Raw genomic sequence first — 13,898 nt, forward strand, 5'->3', positions numbered from 1 at the left:
TGAAATGTTAACATTTCATAGTTAAGGGACTGAAAGTGTCAATCTGGCAAAGTATGTTGGACCAAGGGTTGACTCAACTAATGGAAGTGACTACAAAAGTTATGTAAAGTATGGAAAGGGACTTAGGATGTCTATTCTCAAAGAAAAGTCACATATATTGGAAGAATGGACAATTTTTTGACAAAAACAAGAAATTAGAGGGACTAAATATCAAAAAGAAGCAAATAAGATGAACACTCTTCTCACTTCTCTTCCAGATAGGTGTGAAGCATTCTAGAGAGCTTCCAATGGCAATTCTTCTTCTACCTTCCATCTAAGGGGAATTAAGCAACCAAGCAAAGGAGAGAAGGATTCAAGGCTTGGAAGGTAGAAGTCTCCTCCCTATTTAGCTTAAAATTCGAATTTATGAAGGGGATGAACCCCAATGTCGAATTTGATTAGGTTTAGTGATTTGGGTTTTGGTTACTAACCTCCCTTGAGTTGTTTTGATGATCATAATCTCAATCCAATCATCCTATTGATGGATTAGAGGATTTGGGTAAAAAGCTCCATGAACCCTAGAAAACCCAAATTGGCGATATTGTAATTGATGATGAAATGAGATTGGATTCTATGACCTAGATGATATTTGATAGCAATAAAACCAATTAGAATGCTCAAATTCATCAATGATGGTAGAATCAAGCATAAAGATTGGTTTTAGATAGTTATGTGAGAAATTGTGATGAATACAACGAAATTCTTCGAATGTGATCATATGATGAGTAAATGATACTTATAATCATGAGCTTATACTAACAATATGATTTTAATGCAATAAAATGAAGAATTGAGTGGTCTATATTTGAGTTTATGGAATAATTGGCCACAAGGATATTTTGGGAAATCTAAGGATAACTACATGGTGATTGATATCTAAGAGGTGAGTAAAATTCATGGATATGAATTGACACTTGAGAGATGGAATTAGAACATAAACATGAAGAATATATTGATCTATAAGTGATTCTAGTGATTGTTTTAGCTTAAAGGGCAATTTGGTAAAAATGGAATGGAATTGAGGATTCCAAGGTTAGTTTAAGTACTTGTAATGAGATTAACGGTGGTTTTATCTACTTGAAAACACCCAATGATGTATTAAATGATTTGGGAATGAATAATATTGATTAAATTGTGTTGTTGATTAGCTTGAACTCTTAACCCTATCATTTTAGTGTTTGTAAAGCATTATGAACTTAACATTTTGATAAAGGTCTTAATGATTAAGTCATCATGGGGATAAGGGTTAATTGAGTATTTAAGAAGTTGAAAACCTTCATTTACTATTTAATAAACATTTGGTAAAGTTTGGAAGCCATTGGAGGTATAGGGAACAAGTTGAAAAAGCTTTTAGCAAAATACTGCTCAAAATAGTGAACCGCGGTTTTGACACGGGGGCGTGTCAAAATGACATGGACCGTGAAAAATGTTCTGTGAAATGTAGGTTTTTTCGTGGAAAACCTATTAAATGACCAACGATTGCCCTCAAACTTTATATATAAGCTAATAGGAAGTAAATAAGTTTATGGGGAATATCTAAATGTTAAAATCTTAGAAGGATATTTTGGTCATTTTGTTAACCTTCACATTTATGTTATATAGGTGGTGCTTGAGACGTGTGGATCTAAGCAAAGGAACTAGAAGATGTCTAGTTAATTTACATTGGAGTACTAGGTGAGTACATGTTGGCATTTTTCCCACTTTGGGGTACGTGGCAAAATGATTTTATGATAATGAAATGAAATTCTTTGATATATGAAAGGTTTTGAAATGAAAGTGTAAAATGTTTTTGGTAAGGGTATTTTGAAAGAGTGCCCTGAAGGCAATAATGTTTTTGAAAGAAAAGAACGTTTTGGAAGATCGAATGTTTTGAAAATATGATTGAAATGTTTGAAATATAGATGCTTTACTTTTGAAATGATTTTATGATATTAATGTATGAAATGTGTAAAGGATGGAAAGTAATGAAAAGAAATGTAAAGTAATTAAAAGGAATGGAAAGTAATTAAAGGAATTTGAAAGTAATCAAATGAAAACTGCCCGGGCCATGATACCTCGTAAGAGGCCTTGGAGGAATCTATCTGGGTGGCGCCTTCCTTTATTAGACGTAGACCCTAAGTATAAAAATGGCTACGGTTTAATACCAAAATTAGCCCTTAATAATAAATGAAAACGAAATATGGAAATATGGCTTTTGAAATGAAATGATACGATATTTATGACATGTATGAAATAAATTTTCCTTGAAAATCCTTGAAAATATTTTATGGTCTAAAACTTTGTTTTGCAAAGATTAAATGTTTTTGATGAAAAAGTGATAAATGTTTTGGGTCACAAACCCACGTAGCTCACGAGACATTTTTGTGTTACGTTTCTCTTTTTAATGCCATGTACTCCAAGTTGCCATTAAGGAGAAAACTGATAGATGGAAGTTAGAAGATTAAGAGATATAGAATGGAGTGGAAGTTGTTGAGTTCCTTATTTAATGTTATTGATGTAATTCGTATTTATTGACTACGGTTGCATGATGCTTAATGGTAACACCCAAGTTTTTAGCTGTAATTGTTTTTGTGGGACCGGTATTATGTTAAATGGGAGTTAATACCCAAGTGTTTTTTTATAACCATAGCATTTGAAATGGTTTTGAGAAATTTGGGGTGTTACAATTTGTTTGGTAACAGAGCCATAGTTTTAGCGAATTAGGATTGGATCATTCCACTCCTAGGCTTAGACTTTGGTTATGAAAAGTGTGAATGATACATAGGCTTGTTATATCTTAATGTACTTAGTATCCTATGCAATGAGTGATGATAAGAATTGCCTCAGTTAGATGCTTATGACACTATGGGTAAGCCTAGATGAAATCGCAGAATGCTAAATTGAGTGATTCTATTGTGAGTAATGGAAGTAAGACTAGTGTATGGATAATCTAAACCAGCGGATCAAAACCTTTTAGTGGTGAAGCCAAGGTTGATTATGTATGATGTGGGTATAATAGTATAAGGCCCATACTATTATACACACATGATGCATCCACAAACCTGGTTGAAACATGAGTGGGTTTTGTGAAATATTGTAAGGATTCGAGAGAGTTGAGGACTTCCTGAATGCATATCTTGTGTTAGATAAGAGTCGTGAAGGAGTCTAAAACATAATTAATGGATAATGGGAAATTTTTGATAGCTTTGACTTTTCTGTCAGAGTCAAACAACTAGTATGAAAATGAGAAATTACTTGGGATATATTTGATACATGTTGGAAATTGAGTTGTTATCCATTAAGTATTATTATTAGTGAGTTAGAAAAAAACATGAAATGAAACAAATTTGAGATGTTAAAGCTGTTAGTAAATAGTTAGCTAAAAAGGAACATTGTTGACTTTTGGAAAAAAGTCTAAAATGGAACAAGAACTGAAAATCCAAAGTCATGATTAAGAAAAATTAGTTGGAGTTGGTAATTAGGGACGAGCTTATGTTACAACATAAGAGTGATAACTTCAAGCTAAAAGTAAGTTGATTGAGAAAGCAATGGAATGGAATTATGAATTCCATCTTTAGATGAAAGATAATGTATTGAAAATTTGATGGTTGACATAGGAAGGAGAACCAATGGCTAATTTGGCGAAAGGGTGATATGATGATGAAAGCGAGACGGTTTAAGAAAGCACGATCAGGACAGCTTTGAAGGAGCATGATACTAAGATCTTTTGGGATCCTAAGGAGTTGGAAACTAAATGACAACAATATCAGGTGCCGAGTGTGATGGCAGATATGGAAGAAATGTGTTCTTGTGAAAACAAGACACTAGTAAATGAAAGAAAAGGTGAATTAAACTAATGGACTAAACTGATAAGTGATGTCACCACAAAAAAAATATTCTGAAATTCATGAGGGTATTTTCTTGATCTTGAAAGTAGATAAACAACTTGAAGACTACCTCAGATTGTAAAGATAATGGAAACTATTGTGATGAAAAACTTAACGGTCGGAACTTTGTAAGCCCTTCTTACAAGCTCTATGAATTGTGATAAAAGGTTAAGATTACACATGGAACATGATGAGGGTGCGAAAAGAAATAAGATTCCAAAGTGTGATAGGTTGATGATGATGCAGTAGTATCTAGAAGGTGTTAATGATCGAGAAGTAGGAAGACAATTTCACATGATGGAATATAGAAGAATGCAAATTAGACATCAAAATTTTTATAGTACTAACAATGTGTGGACAAGAATAAACACTTGAAGTTTATTGAAAAGGGTTGTCAATAAGAAGATTTTGAGCAATGGAAATCTTTGAAATTTCCATGAATAAGTCAGAAAAAAAACTACTACTACGTGAGAATCAAAGGGTGACTTGGACCTTAGAAGAAATGACCTCATTTCTTTTAAGAGTTAGATGGTAAGAAAAATATGAAAGCATGGTGATGTGATGATACAAGAGCTCACAACACTTTAGAGGCCAAGTAAGAGTAACATGTAGAGCATATAATTATGGATGACATGAATGAACCAAGGATACCTGATTTAGACATTCCAAGTTATGATGCCTAATGATGCAGACCACGCACACTCATCTACAATTTAGCATAAGGTTTGAGTATTGCTGCTAACGGAATCGATAACCAGGCAAAGAGCAGATAGATTTATGATAATGAGTGCTTTTATTATGAGTAAATATAGAAGACATGACTTTGCCTTAGAGAACTATGGGTCACTTGAACTGTGACCAAAGGAAGTAGAAATCAATTGATATAAAGTTTGGTTATGTATTCATAAGGAAGGAAAAAACAAATAGGAAAAAAATAGTAAAAATATGATGATACTTTAAAGTTAAAATGACGAAGTGCTAAATGGAAGAATCGAGTATTCGAGGTTAATAAGGAGTAAATGTGAGGCAACGAGTTTATGTGAAGAAATAAATGAAACATCTTGCTACATGATGAGGTAGAATCAAGTTACAAGTAACGAGACAATCTGGACCTAACAAGATTCTGAAAGTGAGTTGAAACAACACCATGTGCTTCAGATTTTCTTATCATGGTGTGTTAGGGATTGTAGGCCTAAAGAGTGCGCTAACCCATGAAATTAGATTTTGGTTTTGACACGTCAAATAAAGTGAATGAAAAGGGACAAGGACAAGGTTCATGAAGTAAATTTATACCTGGATGGCATGATACTCATTGGTACACAAGTAGTATACAAAGAATGATATACATATTAGGTTATCTTCTGGATAACGCCGAAGGAAAGTATCGTAGGTATGAATTGATTTGCAAATCTTGTTGAGGGTAAAGTGTTAGTTTTTTTTGTGACTTTACAGTAAGACCTTTGGGAATTGGAGTAAAAGTATTGGTGGGACCTAAGTGATAAAATATAATGAATTAAAGCTTAAAATTAAACTTAAAATTAGAATGTGTAATGCACTGTTGTATAAATATCATGTTTTATGAGTAAGGTCTTAGTGGAGTGCAATGAACTGAGAATGAGAAGTATAGAAAATAAATTATTGAAATGAAAAGTTATGGTTACCATAATGTGTTTTGATATGTACACCATAAAAGATGTGAGCATATTGACCTTGCAAATCGTGATCTAGTAGGCATTTAAGCCAAGTTGACGACACTATGTTAAGTTTAAGACTTTGATACTAGAGAAAGTTAAAAAGAGCAAGTTGAAAAGATATTTTTGGAGCTAAGTTTGAGAAATGATTTACTGATGGAATTAGTAAAGGTTGGAATATTGGTGACATGCTTGAGCATGATGGGAGATACTTAGGAAAATTAGGACCTAAGTATAGAAATAGACAAATGTTGACTTAAGGTTGGATAACCTTATTGCATGATGTGTTAAAAGTTCAAAAAAGGACAAAAGTGTAAAAGTGTCCAAGAGAGTTAATAACCCCTAATGATGTAATATTGATTATTATAATGAGTTATAACAATGATAACGACCAAGGGGACGTGGACATCGAAGAACTAAGAAAGTGATGGGACGGAAATCTAATGAGATGGCTTGCAATATGATTTCGAGGACGGAATCCTTTTAAGGGGTAGATAATTGTAACATCCTAAAATTTAATATAAGCTTCTTAAATTAATTAAGTAATTAAAAAAGGATGATTTACATAATTAAGTCACTTAAATGTTAATTATATCATTAATTGATATAAAGTTTAGAAAGTTAAAGGTTGAAATGTTAACAATTCATAGTTTAGGGACCAAAAGTGTCAATTTGGCAGAGAATGTTGGAGCAAGGGTTGACTCAACTAATGGAAGTGAATAAAAAAAGTTATGGAAAGTATGGAGAGGGACTTAGGATGTCTATTCTCAAAGAAAAGTCACATATATTAGAAGAATGGACCATTTTTGACAAAAACGAGAAATTAGAGGGATTAAATATCTAAAAAAGGGAAATAAGATGAACACTCTTCTCACTTCTGTTCCAGATACATGTGAAGCATTCTACAGAGCTTCTAATGGCGATTCTTCTTCTACCTTCCATCTAAGGTGTGATTCAACGAAACCTAGTATTATTACCACTAGAGTTTAGTCTATTATTCGTCGAGACTAATTAATAGTCTAGCTATATTACTATTATATAAGCGTTAAACAATACTTATATAACCCATAATAATAGCCCAAGTACTTATTATAAGTTCCTAATAACGTTACTATGATTAAATAAAAGCTATATTAAAAATAGCATAGGCGTAGTTCACTTACAATGGGTTTTATAGAAAACCGGGATATGCTTGGATCAGCGTTCCAGAGTAGAAAAACTATTCTTCTCGGAGCCATTGAGCACTCCGGGGCTTCCACCTCGTGCTAGGGAGGTTCCCTAGGCTTTTCGAGGGGTTTCGAGGCTAGAGAGAGGTTCTAGAGAGAGAGAGTAAAGAGAAGAAAGAATAGGAAAGGTGTGAAGAAAATGAGGGTGGGAGAGGTTCTATTTATAGGGTTAAAATAGTTGAAATTGGTGCCACATGTCACCATCTAGTGGCAAGACTTTGGAAGAAAGCAATGGCCAAGATTGTGCCATATCACCCATTTTCGCACATCACACTTCCGACTTCTAAAATTCGTAACTTTCACATACAATCTCTTTTTCTCACGTTCTTTATATCCACACGTGGGTAAAAATAAGATCTACTACTTGCATTTTGACTCCATCGGCTAATTCTCGACCGATCTTAAATTTAATAGTACGACAAGATTATAATGCTAAATGTCCACGTAAAATTCATAACTTCTACATACGGACTCTATCTTCGTCTGTCTTTTTACCGTTGAGTTCCTATTAAAGAGATCTTAAATTGTCATGTAGGTCGCGTAGGCCAAAAACCACTCGAACTAAAATTCTAGTTTCGGGCCGTGTACTGTTATGCCAAATCTTAGAAAATTCATAACTTCCTCATACGAAGTCAGATTTGGACGTTCTTTTTTTGTATGCTCTCGGTTTAACATATACTACAACTTTTGTTTAGATCTAATAGGCTAAAAAGTCGTTTATCAAAAATTCACTATTTACATCTCCCGGTGTCGTGCCAGTTTTGCCGTAAAACTTCGACGGACCATAACTTCTTCGTTATAACTCGGATTTCGGCGTTCTTTATATGTACAGAACCCTTGAGACATATTCTACAACTCGTTTAAGATTATTTATTCTAAGTAATATTTTTTTGAATAGTCTTTTTTGATCCCTATTATCTCTAAATTGACTAGCCCGGATCTACGGGCGTTACAAATTCACTAGAAGTCGTCGGAGGACGGGCCAACTGTTTCCCTTTTTCCAGTCCAAGGGCCTCACACGCCTGTTGTAAGCCTTGGATCCCACTGACAAATTCCGCACTTCCTATAACCGTATCGATTACTTGGACCACACCTTTTTCCAACACCCATTGAAAGTTGCCACGAGCAACAACACCGTCAACCCGGGCACAGGCTAGTTCAAGTCACTCCGCTTGGTCTTCCAGAGTGGCCACATGATCTTCCAAAGCAGCCTTCTCACCGGCCACTATGCAATGTTGTTCTGATAGCCTCCAATGTTCTGCCTCTGAATCACGGAGTCCCCCTCCCCCCCCCCCCCCCCCCTTAAGCTAGCAACAACATCTTGCAATGTTTTCAGCTGAGTTTCATTTATGCAATGGAAGCAAACCCGGTCAATGGCAGCAACCATAAGGGAAAAAGTTTGAGCAGCTGCGTACCGAAGGCTGTCAGCCATGTGTGCTGCCGATTGGGCCGCAAGCAACTTCATTGTAGCCGGAGGATGAGCACAGTAACTCCACTCTTGAGCATCATTGTCTTCCGAAAATAATGAGTCTTTAATAACCGCCCAGCTTGGAACGTAAGCTTCAGAAGACAAGGGATGGGACGCAACCCTCATTTTTTCAACCATGTAAGGTATATCCGATGAAGGAAAGCCTCCTGACATGCCCAATGCACCTTCAAGGACAGAACAGGCACCGGGATCAGATGTGAAACAGAGAAGGCAGTGTATTTGAAGAAGTGGGCACAACTATTATCTCTTTCCTCCCGAGCACAGAAAACCCATCGCCAAGAACACCCCCAATACCACCAAGAAGCTTGGGCGCAAACACTGTGTTTTGCCTCTTACGAGGACGGAGGCCTATGTCATCGGATTCGGTCTCTTCGTCCGACGACAGCACCATGCGCACACTTCGTTTTCTCTGGATAAGAGTAGTACATTTTCCTGCTTGACCGACCACAAGAATATCGGTAGAAGCAGAGGCCAGAGAACGGGCTAGGAAAGTTGCCCCAACACCCGGTTGAGAAGACAAGGCAGGTCCGCTAGAACCAACATTTCCCCCTTTTTCCGGGAGCAATCCATCAAGCTCCCAGATATGTTTTTCAGATACGGGAGGGGGAAGAGTCTTCACAAGGTCAACCTCACGGTGACAAAGCTTACCTCGATAATGGACACACTAGGCCATCTCCAAGGAAATCTTGGCTTCGGCACCTGCAAACACAAACACCAAGAATGAGAACTGATAGACCAATAAAATACTTTGTTCTTATTCTTGTAAAAAAAAGGTGGGTGAACAAATACCATCTCTCACGAAGAATAATTGCGCCATCTTCCCATGCGCCCTCCAGGCAACACTCATGCCGGCTGCGACAAGGATGAAATCCTTCCAGTTCTCCTCGACGACAGTAATGTTTCCCAATCATTTGCCAAGAACTAGGTTATCCCCGAATAGCTTGGAGAGATGGTCGGGAAAGTCTCGGGTCCTATGAAACCCCTGCCCCGTAAGGTTTTGGTTGACCCAGAGCCATTGTCTCTGCCAAATTTTCTTCGGATTATCTTGCTCAATGATCAACTGACGCATGACCCACCTTTTCGCCAGTGTGCGGACTCCAAATTTGGTAGACGCACAAAAGAAGTAACTAAAGACACAAAAAGTGGGTATACAACCCAGAGACCGACATATCAATTTGAACCCCACGATCTTATTGACGGCACTTAGGGTTAGTTCGTCAACAGAAAAGTCGTAGTGGTGAACAATCATATCAAAGAAGTCAGACGTTGGTAGGCGTAACACTACTTCAAACAAAGGAACAGGAACCTCCACTTTCCCTCGAGAGTAGTCATAGATCGATGATCCCTTCACCGGAATCATCACACCATGCTCTAGCAAGAAACCAAATTGTTCTTGTGGTAGTCAAAATTCCACTATAGTGGGGACTCTTACGTAATGATCCATCATTAAGAACGGATGAATGATGAAAAAGAAAAAAAAACACAAAATGACTGATTCGCTACAACGAAAGCAAGAAAATAAGGCAAGGGTGACAAGTCTTGAGTAAAGGGGGGATTTTAAAGATAAAACTAGTGTCACAAACTGTCTCATGATAGATATGACACATATTGACGATGTTGTCTAACTCTGTTGAATGCCATAAATAATCTCTGACATACACGTGTTGTAATGTAGGCTCGAACGGTGACACTACCAAGCTAACGCATGCCTACAAGCCTAAGGTACTTGTTAACCTATCCCTCAGGAAAAAAGTTAAAGTAGAAAAGTTAAACTAGTGCCAAGCTTGGTCTAGTTAGAGTCTGGTCATATCCAGTCTGAGGCCAGGGTCGGGCCTCCGCCTGCATGGACTCCCTGGTATGGCAGGTAAGGGGCTGAACTGTGGCTTACCCTCTTCTCCCCAGGAGAAATACCCCAGAAAATGTGGAGCCAATCAGAGAGCTCCACTTGTGTATCTGACGATAACCACGGTCATCATTTTATCGAAGATTCCCCTCTAGCCAATGGGGGAATGATATAGAAAAACGTGATGGGGGATCCTTCGATACAGATCCGCCACATCTCGTCTCATGAGGGAAGGCTCAACAAAATCAGTTAGGAGGTACATGCATCTCGATCAGGTATAAAAGAACCCTTCTTCCCCATGGAGAAGAGGAATAGACTCTTTTTCTCTTAGACATTCTCTATCCTCTCTCAGATCTAATTCTAAATTCGTTGTCGGAGCTTCGTCCTGGGAACCACTCTCGGACGTTGTCTAACGATCATTTTTTTTTTTGTACTGTGATACTAGGAGAAGGAACCAGCTCAACACCTACCCTTGATCTCCATCCTACCATCTCCGACATATCACAATAGGGGTTGATTCTTCAACTCCATTTTTTATATATATCCACTAAAATATAAATATAAATGTGTGTGTGTGTGTGTATATATATATATATATATATATATATATATATATATATATATAGGATGGATCATTTGAAAACTTATATATTCTCGAGAACCTGAGAACCAAACGATGATCGTTAGATCAAAATATATGATGGTTATGATGCTTTATGGTATTTTTGTAAATACATAGAAAAGAAACGACACAGGGGAATTTTCTTGAAAAAGAATCACGACATTTAGGAATAAAGAAAAGAATAACATAATCCATACCCAGTGATTCAATCACGTCAGCATCTGCCCTATCTCTCTCGCTCTCTTTATCCGGCCTCCCTTTGATCTTCATTCAACTTCTGGGAATGAACACTTCAGCCCACATCATCCCATCTATGTCGACCGCCTCCGTCCGCCCTCTAACAACCAACTTACCTCTGTTAACAACCAATGCCTTCGATGGCTTACCACTATTTCCTTCATCGACCACCACTACGCCAACCTAATATATCTGCTCTCTCTATCTCTCAATCATTGATTTCCTCCCTAATTACCACCGCCAAACACCACCACCGAAGATCCATTATATCAAAAACTAATCTTCATTAGAGTTCTCTGACCACTGCGAGATAGCATAACCCTATGTTTTCCTATGTTCTCTTTACGTTATATCCAATAAACATTGTGCTACGACTCATTCGAGAGGAAAAACCCAAACCAAGAAGAAGTTTAAGAGAACTGGATTCGTCAGTGTGATTGGCAGCACCCCTCTCATTCGGATTACTAGTCTTTCCGATACGACTTGGAGAGAAGTAATCTCGTCTATTTTTCATTTTACATACATTAGTTTGTGTTATGGTTTTTGCCGATGGTAATCATGCCTTTATAATTCCTTGTTAAGCAGATTCTTGCGAAAGCAGAATTTTTGAATCCTGGAGGAAGTGTTAAAGACAGAGTCGCTCTTAAAATAATTGAAAAGGTTAGGTCGATCTTCTCTATCAAATTTAGGGGTTCTAACATGTCTCTTTCTCTAAATATGGTGTATAATAGCATCATCTTTATCTTTGCTTCAACTCAAAGAATTTACCTAATTTACAATTGATTGTTCAACAGCCTCACTACCTGAAGAAAAGCTATTTTAACAATTCCGTCAGCAAATGAAGAAGGAAGCGAACCATATAGCATATTCTCACAGTCAACCCACATCAACAAGTTCAATTTACTTCAGCTTTGAAGAAATCGATAGAAATGGAATATATTCTTCTCAACTTTATCATACTTTTACTTATAGTAACTACATCAGAGGGTGTTCCAAGAAACCAAATGAGCCAGTTATCATGCAATAATCTGACAGAAAATAACCCAATACTGTTCAGTTCAAACTTCACCCAAACAACCTAACAAATTGGCACCCAAGTACAATCTTCTCTTCTTGGAACAACAAATTCAGGCACATGACCCGATGCTAATTTTGGGCTTTCTCAATGCTATGGTGACTTTTCTACAAGCGATTGCATCATCAGCTATGATTCAACACATTATCTTGTATCCCGTTGCTTTTCTTATACTGTTGCTACGGTTTATCTCGATGGCTATTTTAGGGGATTCCTGAATTATAGTTTCTTTGATGAGTATTATGGACCTAATGACAATGTTGTTTGTGGGAATACCACATGGAACAATGGGTTTTTTCAAGATTAAGTGAGGCGGACTGTTTTGAAATCTGTGACTAATACGTTGACTAATGTTGAATACTTTGCAAGAGAAGTTATAATTTTTGGGATAGGAAATGAGTCCGTTTATGTTATGGCAAACTATAGATCTCATCATGAAGGAACCGAGCCTGAGATATAGGAGAGATAGGAGGCGAATTACATGCTTTTGTTTCAGCTGCAGGGACATGTAGCACTATCGCTGGTGTTTCTTAATTTCTAAAGGAAAATGATCCAAGGATAAAGTGTTATCTTGTGGATCCTCTTGGTTCTGGATTGTTTAACAAAGTTACAAGAGGAGTGATGTATAAAAGAGAAGAGGCTGAAGGGAAGAGGTTAAAGAACCAATTTGATATTGTCACTGAAGGAATAGGGATCAACAGATTGACTGATAATTTCAATATGGCTCGACTTGATGTAGCTTTTAGGGGTACTGATATTGAGGTTGTGGATATGTCAATGTACGATTGAAAGTTTGTCAAAATTATTTTGTTTTTGTGAGTTGTAATACGATTTGTTTGTTCCTTTTTTTATCATCATATTCCTTTTAAAGAATGATGGGCTATTTGTTGGAAGTTCTTCAGCAATGAACTATGTTGGAGCTATGAGAGTGGCTAAATTGTTGGGTCCAGGTCATACGATTGTAACAATTTTGTGTGATGGTGGGATGAGGCATTTGTGCAAGTTTTGTAACCCGGAGTACCTCTCTCAACATGGCTTGACACGCTTTGCAAAAGGATTACAATTTCTTGATTGATTGTTAAGGTCCTTTCACTCAGCCATACATGTATATTCAGTAGGCAATGAGAATGATTCGAGAATTATTCACAAAGTTGTCAAAGATATGTGACATCCCCAAAATCACGACCAGAAAAGACCGGTTTAATTTATGCTTTTAAAATAATTTCAAAGTAATCCTTTGATAAAAAGAGTTGCGGAATTTGCTCCCAAAACAAAATATGATAAAAATAAGATTTGCCAAAGCATTTCTTAAAGAAATGTATTTTTCATTCTATAACAAAACTCAGGATGTCATGTTCCGATAAACAAACCAAGAGAATAAACATTTCAATACAGACCTTATAACAATTATTTACAACAACAGGTCTATAATCCAAAATATCCTGACAAATCATCCAACTTATGATCTGGCGCCACTACCTTTAATACAAAAAAAACTGAGTGGGTCAGGCTTAGGAGCCTGGTGAGCATATAGGGTTTTCAACCCACAATAAATAATTAAATTAATTTTCATCAACCGACAATAACCCAATTACCCATTCCCGTTATTCTCACTTTACGTCCCTAAAACAACTAACACAAGGGACCTAGTCTAAGAATATTTCATCGGGGCGACAACACATGCTTTGGGGGTTTCCCCGTAATATATGTCAAATAAGGCAACCATGAGGGGGATAGAGTACAACGAATGAACACCCAAGTTCATCAACAGCTACAGGTGGCGAGTCTGCTAGCTTTTCGCAGGACTGTC

At 36.9% G+C, this 13,898-nt stretch overlaps 1 pseudogene; it reads left to right on the forward strand.

Annotated features, from left to right (window-relative positions):
* Positions 1–12,500: 12,500 nt before the first annotated feature.
* On the forward strand, positions 12,501–13,265 carry LOC111917878 (cysteine synthase 2-like; annotated as a pseudogene).
* Positions 13,266–13,898: the final 633 nt, after the last annotated feature.

Source organism: Lactuca sativa, chromosome 4 (genome assembly GCF_002870075.4).
Source record: "Lactuca sativa cultivar Salinas chromosome 4, Lsat_Salinas_v11, whole genome shotgun sequence".
Classification (NCBI taxonomy): Eukaryota; Viridiplantae; Streptophyta; class Magnoliopsida; order Asterales; family Asteraceae; genus Lactuca; species Lactuca sativa.